The following is a 12,673-nucleotide window of genomic DNA, read 5'->3' on the forward strand; positions in this document are numbered from 1 at the left end:
AAACAAAACCCAAAAGTTGTGGTCTTTTCCCAGACCCTAGGAAGAGGAACACAGACTCAGTTCTTCCCCCTAAACACTACCCTTCCACTCTTCTCAGCTAGGTAAGACATTCAAAAAGCTCAAGGCAGAATCAACCTAAGTTATGCAGTTTTCTGTAAGCAGTGTTGTTTAGATTGGTAGTGAACAGAACACGCATTCACCCTTTGGTGGGGGGAGAGAAGGAGAGGGGCAAATCTTAGATTGGGTTCCACCAATTTAAAACAATCTATATGTGCCAAACTTCTGTTCTGTTATGGGTATAGATCGGTTTCCAATCACTTATACCTATAAAAGTGTAATGTCTGTACCTGGCCCTCCTGGAGCTTTTAAGTCTTCATGGCCCCACCTTAATTCCCTCACCAGCTGGGTCTCAGGTGGAGCAACTCTATATAGACACTGTCATAATTTTTTGTCTTGGGAAATAGATTTATTTCCACATGTTGGGAAACAAGTCATTGAAGCATCATATATCCTGCACTGCTTCTTTTGCTGATCTATAAAAACAGAGAGATCTGAATTTAGCTTGGATAGTGATCCATGGTTTGGAGAAATCAGAATTCTGTTTACATGGTTATATCAGTCAAGGAGACTAGGAGAATTTCAGAAGCAGAAAAGAAAACTTGTCTCTTTGCATAACCCCTGTAGCCAATGTAGGAGTATTAATACTTCTTTCTCTTACGGACCTATTTGTTCAAAGATCTCAGACAACTTTGGAAATGTTGTTTAAGCCTCAGAAACATCCCTGTTTAATATATAAGCACCAAATTATATATATTATAGTAGTATCTAGAAGCTCTGCTGAGGTCAGAGTCTTATTTTGCTAGGTGTTTACTTCTGAATGCATTTGTAAACTCTGAGAGCTTACATATTTTACTCAGATAAGCCAAAGGAAGTATTACCTTTTATTACAGATTGTTTTGTCCAAGGTCAGACAGACATCTTCCATGTTGATATCCATTGCCCTTACCAGAAGATCATCCTTCTTGTTAGCCATCTTGTTATTTATGTGACCCTGGCCATGAAAGCATAAGAACCTTGTGAGTCTGCATAAGGTTTGACAAGTTAAAAAAAATCTTTATCTAAAGTACTCTGTGAAAGTTCCTCCTAACTCCACTTCCAAACCTCATTCTATAAGTGCTCCCATAATCTGCCCTCATAGTTTTCTTAGAAAACTACAGAGCAGTTTCAAATCTGTCACATATTTTTCCCTGCTACTGTGAAACAGGAGAACACCTGGAGAGTTTTCATGCAAATTCATAACCTTTGAGTTTGTCCCCAAGATCAGGTCCTGCCATTTCCTCCCTCCATTGCAGAAGTATGGTGAATGTGTATTCCTCAAGGTGTTACCTGCTACACTTGCAGCTCAGGGCATCCGTGACAGTAGAGTAAGAGAAAGAACTGACCCTTGAATAATTGAGGAGATTTGGGATAAGCTTTGTTCCCTACAAAGCTGGGAAAACCCAAGCAGTGATGCTTGGTCCTAGTTACTTCATCGATATACTATTGTTATTTACTATGAATAATCCCTACAGTCAGCATTTTGGCCGTCTTCAAAGGGACTAGGAAAAGGTCTCGGGGGTATCCTGTTCAAGTGGCTGACTCATGTTTCCACTCCTTCAGAGTAAAATTCTGTGATCCAAATGAATCTCTGAGTTACAGCTTACTCTACTCCTGGTTACCAGCTACAATACTTACCAAGCCCAATATGGTTTGGCATCTCCAAGAATTTTCCTTCAGGAGTTTCTGGACAGTAACACTATGCAGTGACACAGAAACAGCTTCCTCCAAACAAAGTACGATGTATCATTCCAAAGTTATGCAGCACTTAGAGCAGGATTTAAAAACATGCACAATGTATTGTCTAAAGTTGGCATTTGCTCAAGTCCCTAGGTAAACATGATTTAGTCTAGGTGCCCTGCATTCTCATGGAGACCAACTAACAATTGGCTTGCTGCAGACCCTTGCACTCATCAGTGTCAGCTTGCAGTAGTGAGCCTACCCTATTCCCTTTCTGAAGGGGTAATCTTTTTAATAATTTGATTTCCTTTGATCAGCATCAGAACTTTGGCCAAACCGCCTTTTTTGGGGACAGGGTGTTGCCCCTCCACAATTACAGGTCTGGAATTTGAACTAAATTGAAAATTAGGAGACTTAGAAGGAGTAGAAGAGCATACAAAAAGAGTATCAAAGTACTGGAGAAAAGATACACTGCTAATCTGGATACATATTAATGTGCTTTCAGAAAGCTTGTGCAATTGTTTTGTGTTGTTTTTTTCAAGACAAAGCAAGCATAAGTGCAGTATCTATGTGATATGGAATTCTACCAGATAAACTTTCCCAGTAATCCAATGAATTGAGGAAGGAAAAGAAAGATAGCCTCAAAGACTGCCCCAGACCCAAATATAATACTTTTATAGTATCTCTATAGAACAGTCACATGTCTTTTAAATGTATGGTAAAATATACTTTTTCTTTGAGCCAGTATACTCTCCAGAACTATAATTATATGAAAAAAAATACTCCAGGATTTTTTATGCCAAGATGGGAGGTACCAGAAAAATAACTACAAGTAGGTAGCTGCTCTGTAGTAGCAACAAACTTTCAAGGGAAATCCTTCACAAAATAATGTGGAGCAATATTGAGAAAAGTACTGGTGAACTGATATAACCCACAGGAGAGGAGGGAGAAGGAGGTATATGTACGTAAAGGTGAGGGAGGTTTTCCTGCATTGTCAACAGGAACCATGGTAGAGGAAAAAGTTAGAAAAGAAGCTGAATTCTTTTGTGAAGGAATGCTGCAGAAACTATTAAAATGGTTCAACCCTATGAAACTATGACCCCTACACTTCTGCCAAGGTTAGTGAGATGTACGGTGACTGGCTACGTAAGTGCTGGTTCAGCAAATTAGTTGCCTGTGGGCTGCTTTAATTTACAGTGTGTTCTTTATTTCTTCCAAGGATAGTTTTTTAAAAGAGCTTGTTTATATAAATTCTATCTTTGGATATAAAAAATACCCTTTCCCTGAGCACGTGATAAGTTTTCCAAGATAGATGCCAATTTGAGAAAAAACTGCTTACATTACATAACTCAAGCTTTTGTGCTCCATTTACCCATTTAAAGTTATAGAAAAATACAGCTCAAAACTACAGTCAATGAAAACGGTTTATATTAATTTTGGTAGATAATTTTTTTAGACTTTCTTCAGTGTAATAAATACTAGATGAATATTTATGCTATTTATTGCATTTTTTTCTTGTGAAATTGAAGCTCTTTCAAAGTATGTGTAGAAAGCTGATTTCTCAAAAGAAATTCAGCGATTATGTCGTCTGTAATCCCATGTAGCACTGCATAGGAGAGGACAAGGGCTGAGGGTGGACTCCAGGGGCATCATGGCCACCCATGGAGTGGGATCCTGTTACACTAGAATCATTTCAATAGGAGGAGTTGTTCATGTTTAAACAATCTACAGAACATAAATTCTAATATTATAAAAGCCTAAGTCTGTCTGTCTGTCCATAACACTTTATTTGTACTCTGATTGGCTGACAGAAACAGCCAATCATAGTGTTCCAAGAGTTGGGGAGCACTGCCATAATTCCGAAGCTGCACCGAGGACCGGACAGAGGGTGTGGAAGCCAACACCAAAAGCTCTCCCTCAGCTCCTTTTGAAGGAGGAGATAAGTGAGATACGCACAGACTCCAGTGAGGTGATAAGTTCAGGCTCTTCCCTCCCAGGTGCTCCTCCTCCCCCTGCTCATTGTAGCACAGACTCTTCCCTGTCAGCTGCTTCTCCTTCATCCTGCCCCCTCTTCAAGCAGATAAGGACTATAACAAATACATTTAGTTTTTGAAAGGGGGAGCTGTTCAATTCAGAAGAGTTATGGAGGGGTACCTTGAGTCTAAAAAAGTTGAGAACCATTGTTATAGTGTGGTTGCATATGGGAATCAGCACACCAGTGGAGATAATGCTTGCAGCCACACACAACGAAGTCCCAAGATAGATCAAGAATGAAAAAGGAGAGGGGTCTAGTAAAAATCCTTCAGAAAGATTTATTCTTTCTGTTTATTCAAAAGTAAGCATTTTTTTCACCCCAAGAATATGTGAGTAAGTCTGCTCCAAGGTAATTTCCAACCTGCCTTCTGTTTTCAGGCAAGCCAGAGACTAAGGTCTCAAGAGTGACTGTGAGGAGGGAGTCCCCAGAAGAAACTGAACCACTGCATTTCCAACTTTGGAGGATGTAGGCAAGGTGGGGCACATTTGGGAGTATCTGACCTGAGACATACTACCACAGCAATGTAGAGGTATCCAATAAAAACACTAATTCCTCTATCACTGATCATTAAAGTCCAAAGGAAGATAGAAAACAGAATTGAAACTTCATGGCAAAGGTTGCAGCAGTTAGATCTTCTACAAAATAATGTGAATACTAGTACCTGAAGCTGTCTGTGTGGTTTAAAGAAAGATGTACACATACAGTTTTAGAAAAAAGGCAAATATATTAGGTTGTAGAACCTATAATAAAACAGACAAACGATAAACGATTGTAAGAGGGAAACACAAAAGTCTTAATCCTAGTCCTTAAGACTGAATACATCAATGGGGAAAGAATTTGATAGCTTCTTTACTATTCACACTTAGAAATGATGATATTTGACTTTACCCCATGCTATGGGTATACTGTTACTGAACATGAATATCCCTTTCTTCCCTTCCCCCTCAACCTTGCATCTACTTTTTCTTTGGGCAAACATAATTCTAAAAGAGTTAACAGTGATATGGGTTTTTTTGCAAAATAACATTACCAAATTCATTATATGCTTTGCTCATATTTTGTATCTATTAAATCCATAATTATAATTTATGTTAATTATCACTTCAATTATTGGTTTCCTGAAACAAATGTGTGCAAAATATATGAATATGCACAATTTTATAATACGCCATAAAACTCTGAATTCGTTGTCAGAAGTCTAGGCAGTGAGCCAGATGTGATTAAAATGGTGGGTCCTAGTGTTACATGTGTTGAATCTTTCAGTTGCTTTTAAATAATATAGATGAGAAGTGCCTAAGCGCTCATGTGGAGTCCTGACACTTGCGAGTTGTCCATATTAGAATCTGTCACTTAAATACCTTCTGAAATAATATGCTGCTTTGAGTAAATCTGACACAATCAAAATTAACTTGTTCCCATAGAAGGCTTTTGCTTACTTGGAAATGTGAACCTTTGACTTAAAGTATGTACTGAGGAAGTTCATTCTCATATTACCAAAATCTTTAAGATTATACTACAAGATTATAAATTATTCCAAGCAGAAAATAAAGGAGTTCAGGACTCCCATTTTATAACAGTGTACAAGACAGTACCAGTGTACATGCTATATTTCACTCTCAGGTTGGATATATTGTTGCCAAGACATTACAGTGACTTTCAAACTACTCATGCACTCCTTCAATTTATAAAGCTTAGCAAGCATAGGATTTTCAAAAATGCACAGCATTGGTCTAACTTTGTTCCTGTTCATGTCCATAGTAAGAGTCCCACTGACTTTAATTGGAGAATTTAGGTCACTACTATAAATATTTATAAAGAGCTTGATGTACAGCTACAAATGGCAGATGGGATTTTGGAGTCCACTAGGAACTAAATGACAGAAAAACAAAAGACTTTTTCTTAATATTCAATAAATGAGCTATTACAGTCCTTGTATTATTTTAGCTGCAAGAGATTTTTACCCAAGCAGGCAGGAAGCGGTTCTTATCTTTACAGCTTTTACAGCGTGGGTCCTTCACTCGTGGCCTGGATGAAGGACCACGTCTTGATCTTCCCTGGACAGCACACCTTGCTGGCAGTTCTGTCTTGCTTTTTATACTGTTTTAATTATATAGCTCCCAAGGATTCCTTCTTGATAGTTGGTTAATCAAAGTCGGAACAGATCAGGCAAGGATGGAATTAACATATTACAATATGGAAGGGGAGGGGAAGATGAGGGCGGGGGAAGCTGTGGACCACCAAACCATGTGGCACCCACAAGGCCAGCCCAGCCTGAAGAAGGAGAACATTGGGAACCTTCAAGCCAAGGGGCGGCCAGCACTACAGCACAGGTAAGCAACAAGAAGATAAGAAATAAGGGGCCCCTTGGGATTCAGAGTGGGGGGGCAGCAAAGGCACCAGTTGCAGGGCTCAAGTGCCTATATACTAATGCTAGGAGCATGGGGAACAAGCAGGATGAACTAGCGCTCCTGCTTGCACAAAACACCTATGACTTAGTAGGGCTAACGGAAACCTGGTGGGATTCATCCCACAACTGGGCGGTACATATTGAGGGTTACAGATTGTACAGAAAGGACAGGGTGGGGAAAAAAGGGGGAGGGGTTGCGCTCTATGTCAATGAGCAATATACATCAACCCTCATCAAGAAGGAATCAAAGGATGAGGAAGTAGAAGGATTGTGGGTTAGGCTACATGGGGGGCAAGGAGAAAGGGATTTGGTGGTAGGGGTCTGCTACAGACCCCCACACCAAGGAGAAGAAATAGATTCGGGGCTCCTGAGGCAGCTCTCGGAGATCATAAAAGCTAAAGAGGCAGTAATCATGGGAAACTAAACTACCTAGACATCTGCTGGGAGACACAGACGGCAAAGTCCCACCACTCACGCAGGTTTCTAACCTGTGTACAGGACCTCCACCTGACACAGGAGGTACATGGTCCCACTAGGGGGAATGCCATACTGGATCTGGTATTGGCAACGGGGGATGACATGGTAGGGGACCTACAGATCGTTAGCCATCTGGGGGACAGTGATCACCTGATAATAGAATTCTTTATAAAAAGTCGAGTGAGTAAGGTAACTAGTAGGGTGAAAGTGCTAGACTTTAGGAAAGCTGATCTCAATGTACTCAGATGATTAGTCAAAGACGAACTGCAGATTAGGAGTTTTGAAGAGATGGGAGCCCAAGAAGGGTGGCTGTGCCTTAAGGAAATGATCCTTCAGGCACAAAGCAAGATGACCCCGATGCGAGGGAAAAGAGGGAAAGGGGCCAGGAGGCTTCCTTGGCTGACCAGAGAAATCCAGGGCAGCCTAAAGGCCAAAAGGGGAGCACATAAAAAGTGGAAACAGGGAGAAATCACCAAAGACAAATATACCTCCTCTGCTCGCGCTTGTTGGGAGGCAGTTAGACAGGCCAAAGCTACCATGGAGCTGAGGATGGCATCCCAAGTAAAGGACAACAAGAAATTGTTTTTTAGATATATAGGGAGTAAAAGGAAGGCCCAGGGAGAAATAGGACCCCTACTAAATGGGCAGAAACAATTGGTGACGGATAGGGGGGACAAGGCTGAACTCCTCAATGAGTTCTTTGCCTCAGTATTCCCAAGTGAGGGCCAGGACAAATCTCACACTGGGGTTGTAGAGAGGCAGCAGCAAGGCGCCAGACTTGCATGCGTAGACCCTGAGATGGTGCAGAGTCACTTGGAAGAACTGGATGCCTTTAAGTCGGCAGGCCCGGATGGGCTCCATCCGAGGGTGCTGAAGGCACTGGCCGACATCATAGCAGAGCCACTGGCGGGAATATTTGAACGCTTGTGGCACACGGGCCAAGTCCCGGAGGACTGGAAAAGGGCCAATGTGGTCCCCATTTTCAAGAAGGGGAGGAAGGAGGACCCGGGCAACTATACCAGTTAGTCTCACCTCCATCTTCGGCAAAATCTTTGAAAAAATTATCAAGGATCACATTTGCGAGAGCCCGGCAAGACAAATTATGCTGAGGGGAAACCAGCACGGGTTCGTAGCAGGCAGATCGTGCCTGACTAATCTAGTCTCTTTTTATGACCAGGTTACGAAATGCCTGGATACAGGAGGAGGGGTGGATGTCGTGTACTTAGACTTCAGGAAGGCCTTCGATACAGTATCCCACCCCATACTGGTGAACAAGTTAAGAGGCTGTGACTTGGATGACTACACAGTCCGGTGGGTGGTGAATTGGCTAGAGGGTCGCAACCAGAGAGTCGCAGTGGATAGGTCGGTTTTGACCTGGAAGGGTGTGGGCAGTGGGGTCCCGCAGGGCTCAGTCCTTGGACCGATGCTCTTTAATGTCTTCATCAGCAACTTGGACGAGGGAGTGAAATGTACTCTGTCCAAGTTTGCAGATGACACAAAGCTATGGGGAGAAGTGGACACGCCGGAGGGCAGGGAACAGCTGCAAGCAGACCTGGACAGGTTGGACAAGTGGACAGAAAACAACAGAATGCAATTCAACAAGGAGAAATGCAAAGTGCTGCACCTAGGGAGGAAAAATGTCCAGCACACCTACAGCCTAGGGAATGACCTGCTGGGTGGCACGGAAGTGGAAAGGGACCTTGGAGTCCTAGTGGACTCCAAGGTGAACATGAGCCAGCAGTGTGACGAAGCCATCAGAAAAGCCAATGGCACTTTATCGTGCATCAGCAGATGCACGACGAATAGATCCAAGGAGGTGATACTTCCCCTCTATTGGGCGCTGGTCGGACCGCAGTTGGAGTACTGCGTGCAATTCTGGGCGCCGCACTTCAAGAAGGATGTGGATAACCTGGAGAGAGTCCAGAGAAGGGCCACTCGTATGGTTAAGGGCTTGCAGGCCAAGTCCTACGAGGAGAGACTAGAGAACCTGGACCTTTTCAGCCTCCGTAAGAGAAGGTTGAGAGGCGACCTTGTGGCTGCCTATAAGTTCATCACGGGGGCAAAGAAGGGAATTGGTGAGGATTTATTCACCAAGGCGCCCCCGGGGGTTACAAGAAATAATGGCCACAAGCTAGCAGAGAGCAGATTTAGATTGGACATTAGGAAGAACTTCTTCACAGTTTGAGTGGCCAAGGTCTGGAACGGGCTCCCAAAGGAGGTGGTGCTCTCCCCTACCCTGGGGGTCTTCAAGAGGAGGTTAGATAGGCATCTAGCTGGGGTCATCTAGACCCAGCACTCTTTCCTGCCTATGCAGGGGGTCAGACTCGATGATCTATTGAGGTCCCTTCCATAGATTTCATAGACATTAGGGCTGGAAGGGACCTCAGAAGATTATCGAGTCCAGCCCCCTGCCCAAAAGGCAGGAAGTCAGCTGGGGTCATAGGATCCCAGCAAGATAAGCATCCAGTTTCATCTTGAAGGTGTTCAATGAAGGCGCTTGAACCACCTCCGGTGGCAGGCTGTTCCAGACCTTGGGGGCTCGGACAGTAAAGAAATTCTTCCTTATGTCCAGCCTGAAACGATCTTGAAGTAGTTTGTGACCATTTGACCTCCTCATCCCTTGGGGTGCTCTGGTGAACAAATGTTCCCCCAGATACTGGTGGTCACCCCTGATAAACTTGTAGGTGGCCATCAGATCACCCCTGAGCCTGCGCTTTTTCAGGCTAAAGAGCCCCAGGGCTCTCAGCCTGTCATCGTAAGGTCTGCTTCCCTGACCTCTGATCATGCGCGTGGCTGTTCTCTGGACTCTCTCAAGCTTCTCCACATCCTATTTGAATTGTGGAGCCCAAAACTGGATGCAGTACTCCAGCTGTGGCCTCACTAAGGCTGAGTACAGGGGGAGAATGATGTCCCGGGATTTGCTTGAGAAGCATCTATGGATGCAAGCCAGCGTTTTGGTTGCTTTACTAGCCGCTGCATTGCATTGCAGGCTCATGTTCATCTTGTGGTCAGTGATGACCCCCAAGTCTCTTTCTTCCATAGTGCTAGCCAACATAGCACTGCCGAGCCTATAAGGATGCTGCAGGTTTTTTTTCCCAAGGTGGAGAACCTTGCATTTATCGGCATTGAACACCATCAGATTTTCGTCTGCCCACTTGCTGAGCCTGTCCAGGTCAGCCTGGATCACCCGCCGGTCTTCTGGTGTGGATGCTTTGCCCCAAAATTTGGTGTCATCGGCGAACTTGGCCAGTCCACTTCTGACTCCAGTGTCCACAATATTAATGAAGATGTTGAACAGTATGGGTCCAAGGACAGAACCTTGGGGGACCCCACTGGTCAGAGGACACCACGATGAGTGACTTCCATCAATTACTACCCTCTGGGTCTGACCCCGGAGCCAATTTTCCAGCCAGTGGATCGTGGAGGACCCAATACGACAATTGGCCAGTTTCTCCAAGAGGCGATCATGGGACACCAGATCGAAGACTTTTTTGAAGTCAATATATATGACATGAATCTCTTCTCCCTTGTCCAGGTGATAGGTCACCTGGTCGTAGAATGAAATGAGATTGGTCAAGCAAGACCTACCCACAACAAACCCATGCTGGCTATCCCTTAAGATGTTGACGTCGGCCAGTCCATTAAGGATGGCCTCTTTAATAAACTTTTCTAAGATCTTCTCTGGGATAGAAGTCAGGCTGATGGGCCTATAGTTAGCTGGATCCACTTTCCTCCCTTTCTTGAAGATAGGCACCACATTGGCCTTTTTCCGGTCTTCAGGCACTACACCAGAGCGCCAAGAGTTTTCAAAGATCCGTGCTAGAGGCTGGGCTATGATGCTCGCCAGCTCCTTGAGTACCCTGGGGTGAAGATTGTCAGGGCCGGCTGAATTGAAGGTATCCAGCTTCTCAAGATGTTCCTTCAGAAAGTCAGCATTAATGGAGGGCAGGGGATCACCCTCACCCGGACTTCCCGGCCCTGTAGCGGGCATGGGCATCCCATGGGGCTGATGAAAGACTGACGCAAAGTACCTATTTAATAGGTTGGCTTTTTCCTGGGCGTCAGTTGTCAGTTGCCCCATCTGGTTCAGCAGGGGTCCAATGTTGCCCCTGCTTTTCCTCCGGCTCCCCACATATCTGAAAAAGGACTTTTTATTGTCCTTGATGCTCAAAGCTAGCTGGAGTTCAGTTGCAGCCTTGGCTTTCCTGGTATGCTCCCTACAGGACCGGACCAGTGCAGAATAATCCTCCTTGGAGGTGACTCCCATCCTCCATCCTTTGTAGGCCTTTCTTTTTAGCCTCAGGAGGTCTGCTAGGTCCCTGGAGAGCCAGGGGGGCTGCTGTGCCCTCTTGCTGCCTTTCCTCCGAGATGGAATAGACTTAGTTTGTGCATGGAGGATCGCTCCCTTGAGGAGCAACCACTCTTCTTGAACTCCCCTCTCCCTGTGGTCACGGTCCCTTAGGGCCTCACTGACAAGCCTCCTGAGCTTGTCAAACTCGGCTTTCCTGAAGTCAAGGACTTGCGTGTTGCTGACCGACTTGCCAGCTTTTCGGTGGATGGTGAAGGTGATCAGCTCATGGTCGCTGTCACTCAGCTTCCCATCGATCACTAGGTCGCTGACTAGGTCATCCCCAGTAGCCAGTACCAGGTCGAGCAGCGCTTTGCCTCTCGTTGGCCAATAGACTTCTTGAGTCAGGTAGAGGTCATCCACACACGAGAGGAAGCTCTGCGACCGCTGAGATTTTGCTGAGCGATCCTCCCACGAGATGTCCGGGTAATTGAAGTCACCCATGACAACCATGGTCCTGGAGCAAGCTGCCTCAGCCAGTTCCTGGGCAAACTCCTGGTCAAGCTCAGGACTTTGAGTGGGAGGTCTGTAATAGACTCCCACCATTGTGTCCCCTGTGCCATGTTCCCCACGGATTTTAACGCAGAGGGTTAAAATCCGACCCTAACATCTATGAATCTATGAATAGTATCTAGTTTGTGTGTTTGCGAAATTTGCAAGCTTTTGATTAGTTTGGAATCAAATGGGATGGGTACTGATTGAATGAGGTACTTTTAGGAAGGTGATCACAGAACACTGTCTTTCAACAGGCGGACAAGGTTCTTTGGGTGAATCTGATATCTATTATTAGATCAACTTAAATAGTTGGAAAAAAACTTTAAGAAAGCTTTAGGGTTTAAAAACCCTTTGCCAGGCTGAGGAAGTGTCTGCAGTTGGTGTGTGCTCTTCCTGGATGGAATGAATAGTAAAGAAGCCAGAGGCTGGGCTCTGTGTGTATGCATATAAGACAGGCAGTCAGTGAAGATGTAAATTGAGGAGTCAGTGGGTTAGAGACAGGCTGGGTGGCGGGGAGAAGGGGGATGAAGGTATTAGTTAAATAGTGGAGAGGTACCTGGGGAGTCAGATGTCAGGCAGGTTGTAATGTGTCATAAATCCAATGTCTATATTTAGTCCATGATTTTTAATATCCAGGAGGTTGATGAAGTGAAGTTCATAGGCTTGTCTCTGGGAAGTTTTGTTAAGTTTCCTTTGAGGATTAGAACTGAGAGATTGGAGAGAGAGTGGTTTTCTTGTGAGAAATGTACCCCCACCGGTAATTGGGTATTCTTGACCAACACAGCTACAACCTACACCCCTGTATCTTTCAATAGTTATTTTAACAATGGAGCCTAAAAAATAGCTGCATCAAATGGCTTATGGAGATAATGAAGATCAGCAGCCATTGGATACAATAGGTGTGAGTTTCAGAAGAATACACTGGTTTAGCATAATAAACATTTAGAGACTGATGGCCTGTTTTGAGAAATATGCCTTAATTAATGAATGTGAATGTGAGGCAGTGAGAATCAGAGGTCACTGGGGACAATAGATGTAGGGTAGGTAGGTTAGATGCTGTCAGGTAGATTGATTTAGCATAATTAACATATAAATGCAGACCCCCCTCTTCCCCCCGCATTTATAAAACTTAAGA

This window comes from Alligator mississippiensis, chromosome 5 (assembly GCF_030867095.1).
Source record: "Alligator mississippiensis isolate rAllMis1 chromosome 5, rAllMis1, whole genome shotgun sequence".
Lineage (NCBI taxonomy): Eukaryota > Metazoa > Chordata > Crocodylia > Alligatoridae > Alligator > Alligator mississippiensis.